General features: G+C 45.0%; 1 protein-coding gene and 1 long non-coding RNA gene across 5 annotated transcripts in view; one reads left to right on the top strand and one right to left on the bottom strand.

Moving 5' to 3' along the window:
• LPP (LIM domain containing preferred translocation partner in lipoma) overlaps window positions 1-17,122 on the bottom strand; it is a 604,338-nt gene extending 587,216 nt beyond the window's left edge. The window contains exon 1 of one of the 4 annotated variants that reach the window (XM_077880053.1): window positions 17,001-17,122. The gene's annotated coding sequence lies outside the window, so the exon portion shown is untranslated. Of the gene's footprint in view, window positions 1-16,154; window positions 16,226-17,000 lie in introns of those variants that run through there. The other 3 variants (XM_077880050.1, XM_077880051.1, XM_077880054.1) reach the window with 3 other exon arrangements.
• Window positions 16,269-20,280, top strand: LOC144302582 (uncharacterized). The gene is made up of 3 exons (XR_013369505.1): window positions 16,269-17,074; window positions 19,028-19,149; window positions 19,604-20,280. It is a non-coding gene; the product is annotated as an uncharacterized LOC144302582 (long non-coding RNA).
• Window positions 20,281-22,298: the final 2,018 nt, after the last annotated feature.

Here is a 22,298-nt window from a genome sequence, read left to right as displayed (position 1 = left end):
CCCACAAACTGTTGAAAATCAAATGAGGTGGAATTATGCACACAATTTACTCTAACTCAAGCCTTGAAGGATGAATGCAAAGAAGAAGAAAAAGACTGACAGCCGACCAAGGACGAGACCCATCGTCACTGGCACAGTGGGCCCAGGCGACCCGGTACAACAGGGAGGAAATGAGAAGAAGCAGTCACCCACTCCCGCCCCATGGTGCCCCATCAGAGACCCGCAAACGCTCCACGACCTCCGTCAGCCCGTGACCAAGCCAAACGACATATTTCTAAATGTGCCTTCCCTGCTCTAGACCCATCGCCACCTCTCTTCATGCAACTGGACCAAAGGCAATTGATGACACGCTGCGTCCGAAGCACTGGGCTGGGCATCCAGAGAAAGAAAAGAACCTCATTAGCCCCAGCCTATGCCCTCCAGAAACCAACAACCGGGTGAGTAAACCAGGGATCACCATCCACCACTCATTCATTTAGCTGACATTTATTGAAAAACTACTATCTGCCAGGTGCCAAGGGACATGCAGAGGCTTCTGAAACGTGCAGGACATGGCTGATTTCACAGACCCGGGCGGAAGACGAACACGTCATACGGAACAAGCACCACACAGTGATGCCCAAGGAGAGGTGTGCGCACCTGCAGCTCTAAGAGAGGAAGATACTCAGAGAAGAGGGCTCGGTTATCACAAGGGCATGGAAAGGGGCTCCTCTACAACTAGGAAGTAACACTTCTGACTCAGACACAAGGTAGAAGGAAATAGGTGTCTGATAGAAACACGCGCGGCACACCATGAAAGGGCCCCTGGGACTCTTCTGAGCCAAGCCTGAGCTTAAGAGCGGAGCAGAATGCAGAACATCATCTCATCCCCCCGATAACTCACAGGCCAACCAGCAAATCAGACATGGAGAAGCTCAGGGAGGTCACACATGGGTGGTAGCAGAAGTGGGACATCCAGAAGTGGCACCCAGAACTCCACACTACTAGGTGGTGCTTCTCCCCATGCCCACCCTGGTCCCCTGGGTCTGTGAATGAGCTGGCCATGCCCAACCATGCCACCTTGCCATTCAAGGCACCGGACTGAGGAACCACCTCTGGCAGGAGGCTCAGATCGTGGATACAGGGCCCCTACCTTAGCAAAGTGGACTATTTATTCTTGTTGTCTTGAGAAGGTTTTTTGTTTTTTGTTTTTTAAACACTCTCATATGAAAAGCCATCCCCAGCCTTCCTATAGCTCTCTAGGAGAGGATGCAGACCTGAATTCAGATCAGTGTCAGAATGAATATGCTAAGAACCTCTTTCTTCCACTATGGGGAAACTGAGGCCCACTCACAGCACGGGTCAGAGAGCACCTGGAAGAAAGGTCTCGCCGCACATTTTACTAAATGCCCCCAGCTGGGTGGCCCATGAGCTCATGCTCAAAGTCCACATTTTCCATCAGCTCACGAGTGACCGGCCATCAGAGGGCAAGCATGCTGCCAAAAGGATACATTCATTAACCTTATATCATACAGACTGATAGAAAAAGAAAAAAAAGAAAGAAAAGAAAGAAAGAAAGAAAGAAAGAAAGAAAGAAAGAAAGAAAAGAAAGAAGAAAGAGAAAGAAAGAAGAAAGAAAGAAAGAAAGAAAGAAAGAAAGAAAGAAAGAAAGAAAGAAAGAAAGAAAGAAAGAAAGAGAAAAGAAAGTCATTTCAAGGTCATCTCTCACACTTCTCAAAGGCCCTTCCCAGCCCCTGCCCTCTGTGATGCCCCCAGAGTCCTTTGAGGTTTGCTTTCTCATTCAACTACCCCAGCTCCCATCATTCGATTAGTATCCAACAGCAAAGGTAGGAGAGGAGTGCCAATTTCTTGCGAATCCTGAAGGTTTCCTTTATGAGTCATGGAAAACTGAAATAACTCGGCGGGGGGCCGGGGGGAGGGGGGACAACTTGAGAAAGAAACACAGTTTTAAATCAGTTCCCACTAATTTGTTCCTCTGTGTGGTGGAACTCCTGAACACGGGGAAAAACTAAGTTTCTAGAGCTGACGCAAAAACGGGAGTTTTTGTTAGGTTGTGTCAATTGTCACCGTGGCATTTCTTATTAGGATTTTTCGTACTGTCATTTTTTGTTGTTGTTAAATTAATTATAGTTTGATCAGTGTAGGAGCTATTTTGAATCCATGGGACTTTCCTCACCAGATTGTTTTGGCATTTTAAAGTCACTCACATTCAGGGCCTAAACAATATGGCAAGTATCTTCTTTTTTTTCCTCTCCTTTATACTCAAATTCCAAACAAAAGAACCATCTGTTCTCTCTCTAAAAACATCAGCCCTTGTTTTCATTTTGCTGTTAATAATAACGCCTCGAACCTATATCATGTCTTTCTGTAACTTGCTTATTAAAGCACTTTGTCGATACTGCCTCCCTCATCTTCAGCACCACCCCCTATAAACTGGGGAGAAAGGGGAAATGTGGGCCAATTCTCCGTTAAACAAGCGATTTTCAGATATTCGATGAATCCTGCACAGATGATGCCCCACTAGCCTCAGAAGGGACCTTGGGGCCATCATCTAATTCAGCTCTGGCCCTTTGCTATGTAAAAGGGAGACCCAAAAGGAGAAGTCACTTCACGTTCACGTTCTATTTGTGTACTGACCTCCCTACCCTTGACCGAAAGCAGCGAAGGTAAGAACCGTGTCTTACACATTTTCGTATCCCTGGTACCTGAAGTGTAAAAAGTGCTCATTTAAATATTTGTTGAGTAAATGAAAATGTCTGTGACTAGTTCCACAGGTGGTTGTGGCAGGGCCGGGGTCAGAGGTCAGCAATCCCCAGCCTCTTCTTAAGTGTGCTATTCTCAATAATACCACGTAGATGGGAGCGCAAGAAAGAATCGAATAAAGACACTGTCAACTCAGGGTTGGGGGCAGGGCCGAACGGGAAACGGGCCTGTGTCTGTCCATATGCTGAACGAATCCAGTAGGAATCACCAGGTTTGGCCAGACAGCCACCCTACAACTTAACCCATATTAAGTCTGGCTCCCTGCACTCTGTACATCTCCGCGTACTTGGGCACTCGGTAGAGCCAGTCCGTAAACCTTACCCGACTGGAAGAAACGCTGGGTCTTGATGCCAAAGCACAGCATGTCTCCACACCCCCACGGGCCCGAGGAGAGCATCCTCCACCCCGCGATGTGCCCTCATCACCCCCTGTAACTCGAGAGCGGCCCAGAGTCTCGGGATCATGAAATCCACCAGCCCAGAGTTTTCCAATGAGCAGAGAGGTCACTGAAACGAAAACCTTTTTTCCATGTGCCCCGCTGGAAATCAGCGACTCCTTTGGCATGTTTTTCTTATTTTCAGAATGCCCTATTCCCCACTGCTACTCCTTGAAGCTGGAGTAGAAATAAATTATTTCGGGAAAGGCAAGTTAAATGCCGGATTCGGTCTTCAGAATTGCTGCTCTAGTAGTAGTTCTAACAAAGTCAATAACTCCCTAAAGATTCTTCAAAAATAGCTTGGCCGTGTGGACAAGGAAGCTGGAGGTCCGAGGAGAAAAGGATAAAACATTTTCTTGAGTAAAAGAAAAAAGAACTCAGGGCCAAAGAGAATTCAAGTATATTACAGTGTGGCCTGGCAAAAATGGAATTAGCTTCAGATAGAACGAGAAACAAAAAAAAAAAAAAAAGAACGAGAAACAAATTAGTTACAAAATACAAAAAAAAAAAATCAACATACATAAACCTTCAAATAATTCGGATGATTTTTTTTTTTTTTTCAAAGGGGAGGTGGGGAGGGGCTGGTAGGGGAGAAGAGAAAAACACGAGATGTAGAGAGACACAGACCGACACGCTGTGTCTGACACAGACCCAGAGGCTACAACCGGTGTCTGGGACTGTCCAGGACAGTGGGGAGCAAACCTGTCCCACAGGTACATCGGAGCAAAGAGCAATGGGGACACCCTGCACAGACAGCAGGCACAGCAGGTTGAACTCATGCCATGTCAATAGTCCTTTCCTGGGCAGCCTGGGGGGCTCAGCCGTTGAGCGCTGCCTTCGGCCCAGGGTGTGATCCTAAAGACCCGGGATCGAGTCCCGCATCGGGCTCCCTGAATGGAGCCTGCTTCTCCCTCTGCCTGTGTCTCTGCCTCTCTGTCTCTCCATTTCTCATGAATAAATAAATAAGATCTTTAAAAAAAAAGTCCTTTCCTCACTCGCTACCTTCTGCCCTCTAGAAGCCTTCCATGTGAAGCCTGTCCCCAGGGCCATTTATCATTCTTGCAGCCACTACACACAACGGGAAGCCTCTCTCAGTGGTCCCTGACAAAAGTTTGCCCTTTTCATACATAGAGATCGTCCTCCTCTCAGGCCGCCAACACAAATACTGCCTTGGTCTCTGCATACATACCCTATAAATCCAGCATCCTAATGTTTGACATTTAAAAGTGAAAGGGATGGGACGCCTGGGTGGTGCAGTCAGTGAAGCAATGGACTCTAGATGTTGGCTCAGGTCATGATCTCAGGGTCATGAGATCGAGCCCCCCGTCCAGCTCTACACTCAGGGAAGTCTGCTTGAGATTCTCTCTCCCTCTCCCTCGGTCCCTCCCACTTGTACGCTCTCTCTCTCTCTTTATCAAACAAATAAATCTCTTTTATAAATCAGAAATAAATACATAAATAAAGGTGAAAAGGTCATTCATTCAAGAATATATAAAAGATCGGGATCCCTGGGTGGCACAGCGGTTTGGCGCCTGCCTTTGGCCCAGGGCGCGATCCTGGAAACCCGGGATCGAATCCCACGTCAGGCTCCCGGTGCATGGAGCCTGCTTCTCCCTCTGCCTATGTCTCTGCCTCTCTCTCTCTCTCTCTCGCTCTATGTGACTATCATAAATAAAAAAAAATAAAATTAAAAAAATTAAAAAAAAAGAATATATAAAAGATCCATAAAATGTTACTTAACTGGTCTTGATCACCAATCTTAATTTTTTCAGAGGATCATTTGTAAGTTTGCCATTGGGGAGGTCATAAGCATCTATGTGGTGCCTCATTAGGTATCTGTGAGGTCTGCAAGAAGAGAGAAAGCCCACATTTGGAGCCCTTGCAGCCCCTGACATTCTCCTCCTGCCCAAACTGTATCTAAAGAAAGAACCCCATGCAGCACCCGGGTGGCTCAGTGGGTTGAGCATCTGCCTTCAGCTCAGGGCGTGATCCTGGGGTCCTGGAATCAAGTTCCTTATCGGGTTCCCCGCAGGGAGCCTGCTTCTCCCTCTGCCTATGTCTCTGCCTCTCTCTGTGTATCTCTCATAAATAAATACATAAAATCTTTTAAAAAAAAAACAAAAAAACATGCAGACACTCCATCTCATTGGAGCAGGCTCACTGGCTAATAGTAAGTATGATTTGATAGTGATGACTGGTACTTCCCCAAATAAAAGTTTCTATCAAAGGATGTTGCTGCTTTGATATTTTAAGTACTCAATTAAAGTTGAATGATTTGGGGCAAGGCTCTCAACCACTCTGGATATCAGTTTCCTCCTCTACAAAATAAAGCAGTCAAATTCAGTAAGTTTTACCCTTCCCTCTAGCTCAAAAATTCTGTGCCTAATTAAGAAGTTCCTACTGTCAATGGTCTGCCCTCTCCCTCCAAGTCTTCCCATCTGCACCCCAGGCTCTCATGTGCACACACGCACACACACACACATACACACACACACACTGACTCTTACACAGTCCATAGCCTTATCAGGCAAGCTACAAGCCGTTCACATCCACATTCTCCACTGCTGCTTCTCTGCTTAAGGCTTGATACCAAAAGGATTTTTTAAGTTAGGCTATGAGAGAGAAACAAGACCTGTAGACATCATTTGCACGCAGACCTCACCTTGAGATGACTTCTCCTGTGGGTTTTCCAGCAATGTCTTCATCACCCCAGCCCCGAGGGGCAGCCATCTGCCAGAGTTCCAGCTGCCCAAGTCCAATCTCTACCTCTCCCTCTCTGAGACCTTGAATAAGTCATTTTACCTCCCCAGGCCTGAGTTTCCCTGAGTTTGCCAAAGTATCTAAGAATTCGGACATCCTACTCTAGAGCTCTGAAATGTAACTGCAAATCAAACCAAACACCCACCAAAGACCTCTACCTGGTATTGCTGTTGACCTACGGGCTCTCAGATAGATGGAAGTGACTTTTTGCATGATCTTGCACAACAAATAATAATAGCACATCAATAGGGGCAAATACTCCTACTTTGTGCTTGTTTATTTGTTTATTTTCAGGCTAAAGAAGTTGCAGGCACCACCTGCCAGTAGCCTTTGGAGATTCCACGATGCCCTTTTTTAAACAATGGTCCAGAAGTTCAGAAACTTTTATAAAAAGGTCAAACTGGAAACCACACAGTAAAAATACGAAGCCTAAAATATTGAGAAAATGATTTAGGAAAAAGAATGCCACTTCCCTCTTTAAAACTGTTTTTTGTTTAACAATAATGACAGTAATAATGACAGAATATAAAATAATAATATCAATGCGCACAGAAAACACTGATTTGCCTAGGATCCCTTTCAGCCGTGTAATCAGCACACACAGCAAGACCGTAATACTCATGTTTCTATTTGTTGCCCTCAACTGACATGGTTGGTCGTTTGTTTTGTTTTAAATAAAATGAGGAAGCAACAAATATATTAAATCCATCTGCAAAAAACCCATATTTGCATGCGGAAAACAAATAAGTGGGTGCCTGAATGGGTGATTAGGCGTGCAATTGCCCATCTGCCCCAGCCTCCCTGCAGGTGTGCCTGTCACAGGAGCAGAGAATCAAAGAGGAGAGTCCTCCGTCAGGGCAACCAGGACCCTTTGCATCTGGACTTGTTCTGAGCTGTGCACTGCTAAGGTCCCAGCGCCCACCTACTGCCCTTGCATCTTAAAGCTAAAAAGCAGAAATACCTTTTGTCATCCTTTTGTTAGACTTCTGCGGATTCTCTAAATCACAAAGGCATTTTTTTTCTGAGAATCTTCAACAGGTGCTTATTAACAAGTATTTGTTGTTGCAATGATTTTTATGAGCATGGGTGAGCTCCTCTCCTATATTGTTCCAACCGAGCACTCCACTCCAGCCACACCGGCCTCCTCGTTTTTCCAAAGTGTACCAAGCAGGCCTCGGCCTCAGGGCCTTTGCGATTGCTTTCTCTCCACCTGAAACATTCTTCCTCCTCTTAGCTCTGGCTTACTGCTTCACTTCATTCAGGTCTGGGCTCACGTGGACCCTCATCAGGAACAATTTCTCAGGCCAATGAATTTAAATCTGTGTCCTCCCCACCCCGTGCCCTTAACCTGTCTTATTTTTCTTCTGAATATAGATTACAATTGAAATATTATATGTTTTTGCATTAATCTATATATGGACTATCTCCATCAAATAGAAGGTTTGTCTGATTTTGTTCAGAGAACCTGGAATAGTGTCTATGACACAGCAGATGCTCAATAAATACTTGCTAAATTAATGAGCCATCATTTTATAGGCAAACCACTGCCCTAGGCACCTTAGGTCCTCTTACGGAATAAGACAAGATTCATGCTCTTAAGAAGCTTCTATAATCTTGTAAAGAAGGAAGACTGAAACTCTACTTAGGTAGCAGAGCTAAGTGACACGAATGTTCCACTGGATGTATAAACAAAGTACACTGACAGTACAGAAAAAGCAAACCGTTGACAGTGAGGGAGGGAAGACTGAGGGAGGCCAACAGAACAGAATTCTCTGGAAATACCTTGAAAAAGTACAGAAATCATCCTCAAAAATACACTCGGTGCAAAAAAAGTACTATGACATCCACAGTCAGCCTGCTTTCCTTCATCAATAATGCTAAGTGAAACAAAAGATTGCCCAAGATAAGTCAGCATTTATGTGTGCCAAGACCATGGCGAAAGGAAGAATCACTTTCCTCCATAGTCTTCATTTTAAAATGGAATTATTTAGATGCACATAAAACGTGCCTCCAGAAAATTCCAGACTCTCCGGACAGGGAGAGCCTTAATGGACACTCAGTCCAATCTCTTATTCCCTCTACAAAGGACCCATCAGTCTCAGCCTCCACCGAAATACCTGTAGCATAACCTGAGGTCAAACACCTCAAAATGGTACATTCCACATTGCACTGGTCTCCCCATAATATTAAGTCCTCCTTCATATGTCTTTCTGTTGCTTCCACCCTCTGCTTCCAGAGCTCCTTCTGAGGTCACAAAGACTGAGTTTGCATCCCCTTCCATGGCAGAGTCCCACTCTACTCTGTCTTCCTCCATCCCCTTTCTCTCTTCTCCACACTAACCACTTCCAGTTCCTTCTTTCATCTCTCAAAAGGCTCTGGTTTCTAGTGCCATCAGCGATCCAAAACTTCCCTCTCTCTCTCACTGTTCTAGGGACCCTTTGTCATTTGGAACTGACCGAGAGTCTAGGCAATGTAGCATTCTGCTAAGAGATAAGCATTTTCTCTGGGATCAAGGAGAGAGGCGCTGAGGATCCAAAAGATTCCATGGCTAACTCTGTGAACGCTGACCCAAGAAGACCCCAGAAAAGTCACCTTACTTTCTTACTTTGACCTTAAAATGCCACATTTGACATAAATAAAATTGTATGACATGACAACTCTTTGGAAGCAAAGAAGACAAAGAGGTGAAAGGTATCCCCTGGCCCTACCCTACCCCAAGGACATACAGATTTGAGGGAGTCTTGTGCCTTCAATAAACCAGGGCCCCTCTAGTCTTATTCATCCCAGCTTCTCAACTCCCACAGCCAGCCTACATGGATAAATGTGAGATTAGAATATATGTTTTTAACCATCTCGAAACCTGAAATTGGATTCTAGCCACTACTAGCTGTGTGACCTTGGGCAAGACACCCCTTCAAGTCACCAAATCAAAGCATCCCAGAAGGTTAAAGAGAAAAAGAGCTCCATAAATCATCCAGTCCAAAAGTAACCAAGAGACCTCTTGGATGCCTCCACCCTCCTTTCACCAACCACAGCCACGGCAGATACTGCTACACAATCGTGGACTATTTCCCCTCCATCAGGATACAGTTTTGGAATCCTTTTCAACACATCATCTTAAGGAGCCACTACCAGTACCCCCAAGGGACTCCATGAAATGAAATACAAACCACTCATTCTTCAGAGGGGGAAACTGGCACTCAGAGGTGGGCTACGAGTGTGTCAAGGGCAGAACCAGAACTACAGAAGCCCCTTCCCCATTCCCCTAAATCATTTCTGTGTCTTCTAACTCTGATATGCTGTGAATATGCCTTAACATGGGGATGGGGAGCTTGCCACTGCATGGAGTTCTATCAGAAAGAAGTTTCTAAGTAGGGGACAGAAGCTTCAGAGAAGGCTTAGACAAAGAGGTGCATCTGAACCAGCCTGCAAAAGACTGCTATCTGTAGGAACCAGTACAGTGCATCTGACTTCAGCAGAAGAAAATTCAGGATCATGGAGGCATTAACAGTAGTAGGAACAGCACAAGCAAAGGAAGGGTGAGGCTACAGGCCGTTGGGCAGAGCAGCAGCCATGGTGACCATGGGGAGAAGAGCAAAGGAGATGATAAGACAAGATTAGAAGAGCAAACCAGAATCTGTGCAGTGTTTCCAATGCTCCTGGATCGTTGGTTCTTTTTTTTTTTTTTTTAATTGACTTCAAGGCCTTAAGACTTATAAATGGGAAAAGAAGATAAGGAAGGAGTGGGAGGAAAGGCAAGAATCTCTCTCCATTCTCAATGGGGGAAAAAAAGCCTTGCTATAAAATGTATTACAGGAACACTTTCATTATGTAAAAGCCTATTTTGTTTTCATGTCATTCTTAGATTACATCATAGAGTGGCTGCAGCCGTCTCGTACCATATTATAAATAAATCACTAGCTTAATCATAGAATGAGCCAGGGCCCTAGATTTAAAAGGGAAATATTAGATCATTTTTAATAACTGATATAACTCAAGTCAGTCGCCATTGAAGCAGGGTGAGGTGATGTCATCCTAAAGAAGTCTGAAGAGGAACCAAAGACGGTCAGTGCTGGGCAGCCCCGGAGAAGCTTCCACTTACGAAGAGGTGGCTGATGGCAGCTGAGTGGAGCCCATCCTCTGGACCAGACCATTGTTGTCATTAAAAGCAACATTTACTTTTCAAGTACTGGTGCCCAAAAGTCCTTGCTCGTGAAACACATTTTGTGAATATTTTGTTCTCAGAGCTACTATAGTCCCAAATACCAGAAAATATGAGCACGTTACGATGTCTGTATTTATGTCTTGGGAGTCATTGAGCAAAAGTATAATCATGAAGGCTTCTGCGTATTCTGGGACAACACAAGCAAATGCTGCAGGTCTGGTCCAAGCCAACGGGACAGGGCAAAGGGGGGACAAAGCACAGAACCAAGAGTGATTTCCAGCACTTACAGCCTCTCATGGAGAGCACGGACTAATGTTTAGCGGGAACCAGCTATGCACTACGTATTGTACTCGGCAGGTACTCTGTGTACATTATGCTGCTTTATGAACACAAAAGAATCCGAGGCAGCTGCTATTTGCACCAGGTTTTCAAAGATGGAAACCAGTTTTAAAAACGATTAGGTGGGGATCCCTGGGTGGCGCAGCGGTTTGGCGCCTGCCTTTGGCCCAGGGCGCGATCCTGGAGACCCGGGATCGAATCCCACATCAGGCTCCCGGTGCATGGAGCCTGCTTCTCCCTCTGCCTATGTCTCTGCCTCTCTCTCTTTCTCTCTCTGTGACTATCATAAATAAATAAAAATTAAAAAATAAAAAAAAATAAAAAAAATAAAAAAAAAATAAAAACGATTAGGTGGCTTCAGTAAGATGAGGCAGCTAATACATGAGAATCTTCCTCTTCCAAATTCTGCTGTACCTTGTCAACCATCACCCCATCAAAACTATTTCCTGTTATGGACTTTCAGTAAAAATTAAGTAATAGACCAGCAACACTGTCAAAGCATTAATAGTGTAAAAAAAAAAAAAAAATTGAGAATCAAAAAGGGTCATGGAGCTGGGGAGCAGTATTAACACTCTGGCCAGTGACAGTCTTCCTGACCCAAGCAGGCTTTCCTTCTTTTGGCTACAGGGCTACTAATGAGCTTGACCATAATTTTAAGTCTTCCATTGCCATTAATTTTTTAGGAATGTGAAGGATGACTCTAAGGGAACCTGCCATCTTCTATAAAATGGACTGCTGCACTTGGTTTTATACAAGACAGTTCAGTTGAAGGGAGCGGGGGGGGCAGATGCTCTAGGAAAGAACTTTCTGCCAGACAGAAGGTACTGGCTGAGGTTTTGTGTCTGATCCTGTCAGCCCCACAGCAATGTTTTGTATCAGCTCACTGTTCTTAATACAAATGTTATTCAAACTGCAGAGACACACTGAGCCAAGTAACACTGATTTATGCAACTTTTGGGGACACGACATGACCCAACAGGAGATGGAGGCCCTGAAATTTAACTAAAGGAACAAGCTGAAGGCTCAAGACTCCAAATTTCAACCTAATCTGTTTTTTGGGACAGAACAGAGGTGGCAAAAAGAAGAGGAAATATGCCAAGTACTGGTATAGACTGATTCTAAAGCAGAGGCGGTGCACAGAAAGTGGAAGAAAAGCTCTGGACCAGAGTCAAAGGAGCCTCAGTCAAAGGAGCGTCCCCTCTCTAGGTCTTGGCATCTCACCTGTACAGCAAAAGCTCAAGCAAAAACATTCAAGCACCTCTACCAAAGTAGCTCTAACTGCTAGGGAGGGTAAAAATGTGGAGGTTTGAGGGTACAGCATTCTTTGAAAACTTGTGTGCTTCCACTGAAAAGCCATGCATGCCATGTTTGCATCCTGCACAGTCATAGATCACCACTTTTATTCAGATTTTAAATGGAGTTCTCGCCCAAAAGTCCTCAAGTAAGGCTGGCCCACAGAGGTGTGCTCAGTTTCTTCAGTGGTTCCATGTAACTCTTGCTCCCATCGTCTAATTTAGGGCATCTGTGTAGACAGCCCCTAAGACAGCCCCCTAGAATTCCATCTCCTGGTATTCATGCCCTTGTACAATCCCTCCCCTTGAGTGTGGGCTGGATTTAGTGACTTGCTTTGAGCAAACAGAATCAGGGAGAAGAAAGGGGTGCCATTTCCAGGATGAAGTTACAGAAAGGCTATGTGCTTGCATCTGAGGGATTCACTCTTGCTCACTTGCTTGGAGGGAAGGCTGCTGCCACGTTGTGATCTGCCCTATGGCAAGGCCTTGTGGCAAAAAAAATGAAGGCCGCCTTCAGCCCATTGCCAAGGAACTGAGGCCTCAGGTCAACAACCTATGAGGACCTAAACTGTGCCAGTGATTGTGAGTGAGCCTAGGGCTGGGTCCTCCCCAGCTGAGCCTTCAGATGAGACTACAGGCCAGCAGACACCTAGACTGCAACCTCGGGAGAGGCTATGAGCCTCCCATCTAAGCTGCTCCCAAGGCCTAAATCACAGACAGTGTGAGATTATAAATGGTCCTTGTGTAAGCACTAAATTTAGGGTTTGTTAGGCAGCAGTAGATAACAAAGATAGCAGCCCAGTAGGAGAGGCCCAGTCCTGGTCCCTACCAACTCCACCATTTTTCAGGAGGCCCCGGAAAGAGACTATAAGAGATTAGCTATCAGGAATTCTTGAGAGAAACCCCTGCCCGCCCTCCCTCACTGCTCTCAATGCAGAGATGCTTTCCCACTTGGTGACACATACCCAGGCATCCTCTGGCCACACAGAGAGGAACACAGAAATAATGTCAGTGCAGCTCGAAGTCAACATGACACTTCTGGCTGCAGCATGTTGACAGGAAATAAAATGGAGACGGAACCCCACCTGGAAGGTGAAAGACTCCTTACCTGCCCAACCATATTGTGCGATCAGCTACATAGGTTCAGAACCTGCCCAGCCTCAGTGGGCCAAGTGATGTCCACAGGAGTACCCTGCCAGCACTCTGAGCTTGTGCTATAAGTCTCCGTGGCTCACTCACTGGTTTTGAGATCAGATCTCCTCCTCCTGGAAACCTTTCTCAACAGTCTCAATTCTTCCCACCCTCCCAACCTTTCAAATAAGCCCCATGAGACCCAAGGCTAACTTACCTCCATTTTCCCAAGCATCCCTATGGGCCCTGAAACAGATTTGGTGATTAATAAATGTGTGCTGTAAACAATACCCTTCTTTCTAATGTGCTTTTCTTATGTGTATATTTCTCTCTCCAAGTAGTGTATAGGCTTCTCCAGGATAGGAACTGTGCCTAATTCACTGTAGTGTCCTAAAGATCCTGAGGTTTACTGACTTCCAGACAAACAGTAGATCAGGGCAGAGCACGAGCACACAGTCTATGAACCAGGGGTAGATATTTGGCAGCAATCTATCAAGGATTCATGGGGCCCCCAATCCATTAGGCATCAGAGCCCTTCTACCACACAGGAATCCAAGTAGGAGAACCTGAGAATTCCTCTGACCTCCCAGGGCTCTACACAACACAGAACAGAAGTATCTCCACTGTACTGAAGTCAGGAAGTAGAAGAATATGGAATTAGGAGGAAGGAAATGAGAGAGAAAGAGAGAGAGAGAAGAGAGCACTCTACCTCTGACTTTCATGGATAGCAAACATCTCCTACAAGACATCCCTGGGTTACAGAACAACCACAGGACCCTAGGTGGCTGGATGGGTTCCTGCTCAGACCCAGCAAGTCCTTTTGTATTTCTGAAGCAATAACATAAAAAGCAATGAAAGCTGGCTCAGCAGATGGTCACTCATGCCCAGAAACCACCTGACCGAGTAATTGTAGGGAGCCAAGACATTCACCTCCGGCGGAAGTGACCGTTGCTTTGCTTCCGGCACAGACTAATACCTGATCCTTCTAAGTATCAAAGAGGAAATATTAAAAATGAAAGCCCTTGGCTGCCGTCAACAATTGTACACTAGTATCAACAGGGGAAAATAATTTCCTTCCTGACTCCCACTGGGCTGGTGACGCCTAGAGCAGAAAGTTCGTGATTATCTAATCAAACAAAGCTAGAGTCAAACAGCTAGACTTTAATTTCTAAGGGATTTCTCAAGCATGGAGACTTCTTCAGTCTCCCAATTCTCCCACCTTCCACCTCCTGCTACCCTAGAGCAAAATCAAATATGCAAAGTAATAATAGTATACAATCTCATTTCAATTCCAACCATTACCATTAAGCAAGGTTCCAGATCTAGCTCCGTTCCAAGACTGAGGACAAATCAGTGTCCATCCGATGGTGACGTTGGGGTTGCAAGGTTGGAAGGAAGAACATACACTGAGCATATACCATGTAGCAGGCACCGTGCTGGGGACTACACCTTACATGGTCTCATTTTTCATTATATTCAAGATGAGCCATTAAACTAAAGAAGAACACAACTGTAATAATCTATCATGTACGTACCACACTGTATAGTCTGCAAAACAAGTCGGCATCTATCAACCCATGTGCTCTAAGCAAACATGGGAAGCACATAGAGCAATGGTTATCTTTCCTAATTCCCAGACCAGGGAAATGAAGGCAGGGGGACGTTGTTTTTCTGGGGGCGGGGGGCACATCTGATAACTGGCAGACCTCTGACACCCCACCCTGCTGTACTCACTGCCTTTCTATGCATTCACAAACTTCTTGAGCCATTCTGGCCCCAAAAGACTCATTCTGTCAGTCATTTGCTTCATTCTCATGGAGCCATGCAGCCAGCCTCATCTCTGCTAGATTTCCTAAAACTCCCCAACAGAGAATGGCCAAGGTCTGATGGAATGCTCTTGGAGAAAGGGACACTCACTACCTTTAGATTCATTCTTTCTATCCATGAAAATGCACTGTGCCCCTGTCATGTGCTAGAGATCCCAATGCCCTTGTGAACAAGAGATGCTGTCCCTCTTCTGACCAGGTTTTATGTTCACAAAGGCCATCATCACATGTGCCCTGCATCCTGCCCTCTCCAGTGGAGTCTCATTCCTATAACAGTTCCTGGTGAGAAATCACTTCTAGTCCTGAGAGCTTTCTTGTGTAGATAGTCCATCTGGCTAATGTCCCCTTCAGAGGACAAAGCAATAAAGTCCAACACTCTAGAGGAGGTCTGTGAGGAAGGGAGAAAGAAAGCTCACAATCACCCAAATAGCGTTAGATGGTGGTTCTCACCACCTCGTAGCAGAACCCAGATATTCTTTGAGGGACCGCTCTTCTATGCCATGTAGCTGCCATGAAATTTGCGTGTGACTGTCATCAGACTCAATTCCAGAGGAGAGCCCAAAGCACAGGCCATTTAGCACAGTCCCATCCTCTTGGCCTCAGTGACTGTGCAGGAATGCACAGTATGTAACCCAGGGCCATGGGGACCTGGTACAAAAGGCTCTTCCTCTTCCAGGCAAGAGGAGGCCTAGAGCCCAGGATGCAGCAGGAAGCCATCTCCTGACCACAGAGTGAAACATCCAAGGTTAAAGCCAACACAGAGAAGGCAGAGCAAGGAGTAGTAAGAGAGAAACAGAGCTGAGTCCTGGCCCCGAAGCCCACCTCACCACTGGATGTGCAGGTTTCCAGTACGATCCCTCATCCACCGTGTTCTAGAGGCCATACTCTATTTCACGCAGTCCCAGGCTGCACTGGCATTTTAGGAGACATGAGCCACTATTGGTTCACAATTAGCTTACGGACAACAAAAACTCCTGAGTGTCTTCCAGCTTCCTCCTGCTTATGTGCTCTCTCCCATTCTGTCATCACACACTGATGTGTGGTTGGTTGGTTGGTTTTTAATCCAAGTAAAAGTCTTCATATTAATCACAATTTCATTTTAAACACTGAAAAAACTCAGGAAGTATAGCAGGAAACAAAGATTCACATTTGATTCTTAAAGTGTATGCTCAGGGCAAAACATTCAAGACCATGCGTGAAATTTAATAAGCTAAGTAAGGTATTTAAGGATCGAAGCAGTAGTTGCCAGTCTTTTATCTTATGCAGATCTACTGGCACACAGAAGGTCAGTTGTTGTTTTAAGAGACATTGATTAAGAAAAGGTGACAAAATGTAACCATAAACTCTGTCACACTTTTAAATAAGGTTAGGTTTTATCAACCACTACAGCATCTGCTGTTTTGAAAAACTATACCATAAACGTGGCAAGGCATATTATTTACCCAGTATACAGCCAGTGCTTAGGACACACAGGGACAGGTCCTCGGAATGGAGATCTCAGATCTCAAATTCTAAATGGAAGCTTTTCCCAGAATTCTCTCATTGTTCTCCTCAGATCTCTGTCCAGCCAAGGGCGGCCCACACCGCTATTCTTTTCACCACTCCTATTTTCTAGAACATGATGTTCTCTTCTACCTGTGGAACTCAGAAGTATTTCAAAACTGAAGGGAAAGCTTCCCTTTGCTCGCGACCCCCCTTTCTAAGTATGGAATCGGATCCCAGTGGAACTCCAGCAGACCCTTAAGACAACAGGTCTCACCCTTTGCCTGAGCAAATCTAGCCTCCCCTACTACTTCAAAGGACTTTTGTGAAAATAAAATGAGATGGCAGAAGTATCTCGTGTGGAGGTAAACAAGAATCACTCGACAATACAACTTTTCTTTCCTCACAAACGCCCATAACACTGTTCATTGACATCTTGATTTTGGTTCTTCAATTTCAAGAACCCTTCCCTCCATGCCAAAGGAGAAAGAAGGAAGCAAAACAATTATTGGCAATCCAAACTCATCACTACCCCCAATTTTCTTCCAATTTCTCTTCATGTTCCTTCCAAGAGCGGAGTCCTGCCTCTGCTTTGCCACACATTTTATGAGCATTGTTCTATTCTGTCCATTGTCAGTGAAATCAACTCAAGATCAAAAGAAAGAAGATTGTGTTTCCTCTCTAATTCTTACTCCATCCCGGCATCCAGTGCCCATGTGTTCAATGGAAACCATGGATTTTTTTAGACTCATTAAACATGGTCATTGTGTATAAAAGAAAAGTCTTCCGTTCTTCATAGGACTCACCAATTGAGGAAAAATACCTTCCCTCTGATGAGTGCCCAGGAAAACAATAAGAAAAGGCCTCAAACGAGAACCAGGTGACTGGATTTTGTCTTCAGTTGTATTTCTGCGCTTCAATGTCTTCACCTGTGGAAAATGGGAGAGGGGGGTTGCTTACAAATTCTAGGCTCTTGGGTACCTGAGTGTCTCAGTTGGTGAAGCGGCCAACTTTTGATTTCAACTTTTGATCTCAGCGTTCTTGGATCTCTCTCTCTCTCCGCCCGTCCCCCAACCCTCTCCCTAAAAATAAATAAATCTTTAAACACACACACACACACACACACACCAAATCTCTAGGAACTTGCCAGCTTTAGAACTTTCCAGCTTTATGAACTAACTAGGCCATATGAGGAATAATGCCAGGTTTGAAGCCCGCAAATTTGATGGCTTCCCTCTCTACCTGCTAAGCCCCCAGTCAGCTTCTGGCACTTCTCTTGCACCAATCTGTCACAGAATCATTGAAAGGAGTTTTCAGGCAACCCAGCTCTTCTGAAAAACAACTTCATCATCATCGCAGTGGGGAAAGAGATCAATAGTTAGATATTCACACTTTAGCCAAGAAAAAATTAATAGCAAAATCTCAACGACAAAGATTGGGTGGCTAAGTGGTTGAGTGTCAGCTTTTGGCTCAGGCGGCTGTGATCCCGGGTTCCTGGGATCAAGTCCCGCATCGGGCTCCCCACAGGGAGCCAGCCTGCTTCTCCCTCTGCCTATGTCTCTGCCTCTGTCTCCCTGTCTCTCTCATGACTAAATAAATAAATCTTAAAAAAAAAAAAAAAAAAGGAAATGTTTCCAAACTCATTTTTTTTTAAAGATTTTACTGACACTCAACCACTGAGCCATCCAATCATCCCTGGGGACAAATTTCTAACTGTGGGACTGAGTGACCCCTCTGAACCTTAGTTTCCCTGTCTAAAAAAATGACAGCCAGTGAGCAACAGAGAGCTGGACAATCCTGACACTTCCAGGTAAGCCCTCATTACAAGTTTTATTTCATTAAGACTTATTACTATTTTGCTAAGGATTATGCAGTACATATTCCAAAAGACAAGTATTCCAAGGCAGTAGGCTGTTAAAAATGTGTGCTTTGTATATGCTGGAGGAATCCACATACCAGAAAAACCACTACTCCCATTTTCATTGTTGTCATTTTAAACATTATTTAACCAACCATGAAATTGATTTGTGTATATCATCTCATTCAGTCCTCAAATACTGCGATCGGCTCAAAGTTGGAAGGAACCTTAAAAATGGCCCACCTTAACTGTTCCAACTGACAGAGGGAAAAGCTGAGGCCAGAGTAAGGAGGTGGCCACTCCAGGAGCCACAGGTAGTGGCAGACAGCCCAGGGTTTGCTCCATGGACCCAGTTAGAGTCATATTGACAGAGGAGGACACCAAAACTCAATGGGCAGAGGGACTTGCCCCTGGTCACACAATCAGCTTTAGAACAAAACCCACAACTTCCACATCCAAGTCTCCGACCACCTACTGGAAGCTCTCGGTATGACCCAACAGGAAAAAGAAAGGAAGTCAGGAAAATGGTACATAATCAAGATGAGCCCAGCAAAGCAATGAGTTTCCTGAGACCCGATGGTCTTCAAGGACTTTAGAATTCTCAATGCCATTCCGCTGAAATGACTAAGGGATCATTTCCAACTTGCTGAGGAACGGAATTTGCAGAGGCAAACACCAGACCTGCAGACAGTACGATCTCATAGAAAACAAAAGATAGACACCACCCCCCTGCAAGCCCCTGGAAACCTAAGTCTCTCCTTGCGGAGGGAGATAGAAATCAGAGCGGTTTCTACAACAGCAGTAGAGGGCCCTGGACTTGCCAGATCTCTAAACTGGAAGGTGAGGCTCTCCACCTTGGCCTTAGGGCAATGTCTCACACACCTGGCGGCTTCCCTCCACACACAAATGACAGTGGTCTCCTCTTCCATAGTCGACTTCTCTTTTAATCATTTTTTTTTCTTCTCTTCCATAAAGAGAACAAGGAGTTTTGCTAAAGAACCACTGTGAAATGATTGAAGTTCCCATGCAAACAAACCATTAGCAGAGTTCAAATGCAATTTAAATTACCAGTTGTTAAAGTGCTCCTCAATTTCGTGGTAAGTTTCCAAGGAGAATTACATGCTATATACTATTTAATTGGTTGTTTTCTATTTTTTAACATCCATTTATCCCCCCCACCCTGATATTTCAGAAGTGTCTATAAAAGCTTCCCTTTAAAAAATTATACATTGTTGAATAGATTAAATCTAAAGATTGAAAAGTATCAGCGAAACAGCTGCAGGATTATGCAGCTCAGCAGAAATTGATGGTTTTGACACCACAAAACATGCAGAATTTTAAAATCTCAGGAGTCACCTTGGAATGCCCTCAGCTCCTTCCAGGTGAAGACACTGAGGTCCCAAAACGAAAAGGAGGACTTGGCTCCAAGTTCTCTGCCTGGTCAGTGACAGGCCCAAGATGACAGCCATGACTCCTAACCTCCGCCCTGTGTTTGGAGGAGATGATGGGAAATACTCAATGAATTTTATTTTCCACCCGTAATTTTTTTAGGAGAAATATGAAGCCGCCTTCAGATATACTCCTGACCTCAAAACCAGAGAGGGCCACGGCGAAGCTCTCTCCTAAGAGAAGAACAAGAAAAGGCTGATGAGTGATTAGTCAAAGGTGCTCAAAATGAGCAGATCCTTGGCAGGAACAGGAAAGACACTCTTCCAGATTAATGAAACAAGTTCTGGGATACCCACACTGCCAGTTTCCACTGCTCTATCTGGTCCGGAACCAGGAACTGCTCCTGCACAGAGAGGCTAAAGGATTCACAAAACAAAGGCAGGCCTCGTCGCGTCTGGAAAGGGAAAGGATTTCTAGAGGCTACCATGAGTACAGGATGAAGCTGAATGCTTTGATACAGGATTTGTGTAAATTATTTAACCTCCCTGAGCTCAAGGTCCCTGTCTGCCAAACAGCACTAATACCACCTACCCATCGGGGTCTAAGTAATCCTGCCCCGGGGATTCCAATTCCAGCACGCACTGCACAGAGCCCACACGCAGCATGCATTAATGCTCGGCCCCTTGGCTTCCAAGGTTTTCATAATTTCTCAAAGCTTATGATTCTGTGGCTCTAATTGATGCAGACTATAACTGACTCTTGTAAAAGCTATGTATGGTCCCTAAGTGCGCTGTGTGGAAATCCATTTGTCATTCAAAAAATAAAATAAAACACGTGTGTGAAACCTTACATGTTCAAGCATTTTGCTTCAAAAGCAAACTTTTTTGGAACTTCTATTTTAAAATGGCCTTCAGTAAGACTTAAAATACAGAGAACACACTGAGAGTTGTCAGACAGGAGGGAGTGGGGTGATGGGCAACAATAGATGAAAGGGAAGAGAAGTATAAGCTTCCAGTAACGGAATGAGTAAGTCACAGAAGAAAAGGCACAGCATAGGGAATATAGTTAATGATATTGAAAGAGCGAGGTTTGGTGACAGATGGTAGTTGCACTTACGGTGAGCAAAGCATAACACATAAAGATGTTGAATCACTATATTATATACCTGAAACTAATGTAACACCGTGTGTCAACTGCACTCAAATTAAAGAAAAAAAAAATCTAATGAAAAAAAAAATGGCCTTCAAATCCAATTTATGAATCAAACAGGAATGAAAATCCCAATTTAAAGTCCAAAGCTCATTTAAACTTTCCATCAACCCTATAATAAGAACAATTTCCCAATTGTCCACTGAAGAAACGGAAGGTCAGAGAGGTCAGGCCACTGCCTGGGGTTTGGGGGATGACAAACAATAAAGCCAAAACCTGAACCCAAGTCCTCAGCACAAGCTCCACAACCCAGGTTTTATTACATTGCAGTTACAACTATACTCTGGACAGCTGTTCTGCTAAGGGCAGAAAATATGAAAAAACTCTTCCACTATTTTTACATTTTAAGGAGCTCTGGGGTAAAAAACAAAGCCTGAACCTTCAAACTAAAAAATGTTCACATTAGAAACAGAATCCTCCCTGACTTCCACCTTGCTCGATGTTCTTAAGTGAAATAAAAAACTCCAAGCCCTGGCACCAAGCAGACATCTGTTGGGTATGTGGGAAGCAGGCCTGAGAAAGGGTAACAGGGAGCTGATATCAGGCCAATTCAACAGAATTCCAGTGGCTGGGCTCATGATCAAACAAACCGCGGGTAACCCTAGAATGAGCTTCTCAACACCCCCTCTGGCGCAACTGTTAGCTGACACGATGTCATGTGCCCTGCATTCGCAGGTGCTCAAAACAGACATTTGCTAGCACCTCCTGTCCTTAATAAGGCACAGTGTATGGACCTAGCAGGTGGAGGTGCTGAGTCAGACTTGACTCTCAAAGAGCTCACAGGCTCACCAGGGACACGCTCAAATACATAAGACAGGATGAAGAGTGTGCAAAGCACAAGTATGTTCAATGTGGTTCTGAGAGTCTGAAAGAGCTCTCTCTGCAGATGACTTCTCAACTGAGCCTGAACACCCAAGAGGATTTCCATGAATGAGGAGAAGGAAAATAGGCCCAGGGAACACGATGTGCTCTAAAGGCCGTAAGGAGGAGTCCAGGGTATTCTTAGGGAAAGTGACTAATCTGGTGAGGCCAGAGGCAGAGCACAGAGGGATGTGGTGGGAGACAAGGCTGGAAAGGAATGCTGCGGCCAAGACATGAAGGACCTTGTGTGCCAGGCTAAAACACTTGGATCTTGAGACTCATGGCTACTACATTTTGGGAAATGATTTAAGAGAAAGTTAAATGGTAGAGCTACGCCTTCAAGAACTGAATCGCCTCCCATGGTCAGTTTCTAAGCACAGGTGGAGGATAGGGGTGTCTAAAGGACAGCTTCCTCCTCTGAAGGGACCCCTTCTCCGTGGCCCACAGAGAAGTCAGAGGAGGAGGTAGCTCTCAGTGGTGCCCCAAACCCACACTTCCATGGTATTCTGAAATTCCCACCCATGAAAGACCCAGAGAAGAAACCAAGACTACTATTCCAAGCAGGATTTCCACTGTCTTCAGCGAAATGCCAGCACTACCCAACTTGATGAATCAGAACACAGGCTGCACATAGGCTCCTGCCTCTTTCCTGTTACCAAGCAAGAGCCAGAGGCCTATCCAGCACACACTGTGTGTGCCCGAAGCTCTCTATCACAGTGCTCCTGGGCAGGCCTGGCACCATGTGACTGGGCTTCCAACTAGTAATGAGCTCGCACTGATGACACCA

The sequence above is a fragment of the Canis aureus genome, chromosome 31, assembly GCF_053574225.1.
Source record: "Canis aureus isolate CA01 chromosome 31, VMU_Caureus_v.1.0, whole genome shotgun sequence".
NCBI classification, from domain to species: domain Eukaryota; kingdom Metazoa; phylum Chordata; class Mammalia; order Carnivora; family Canidae; genus Canis; species Canis aureus.
The sequence above is the reverse complement of the archived record's forward strand: the minus strand, read 5'-3'. Positions and strand labels throughout refer to the sequence as shown.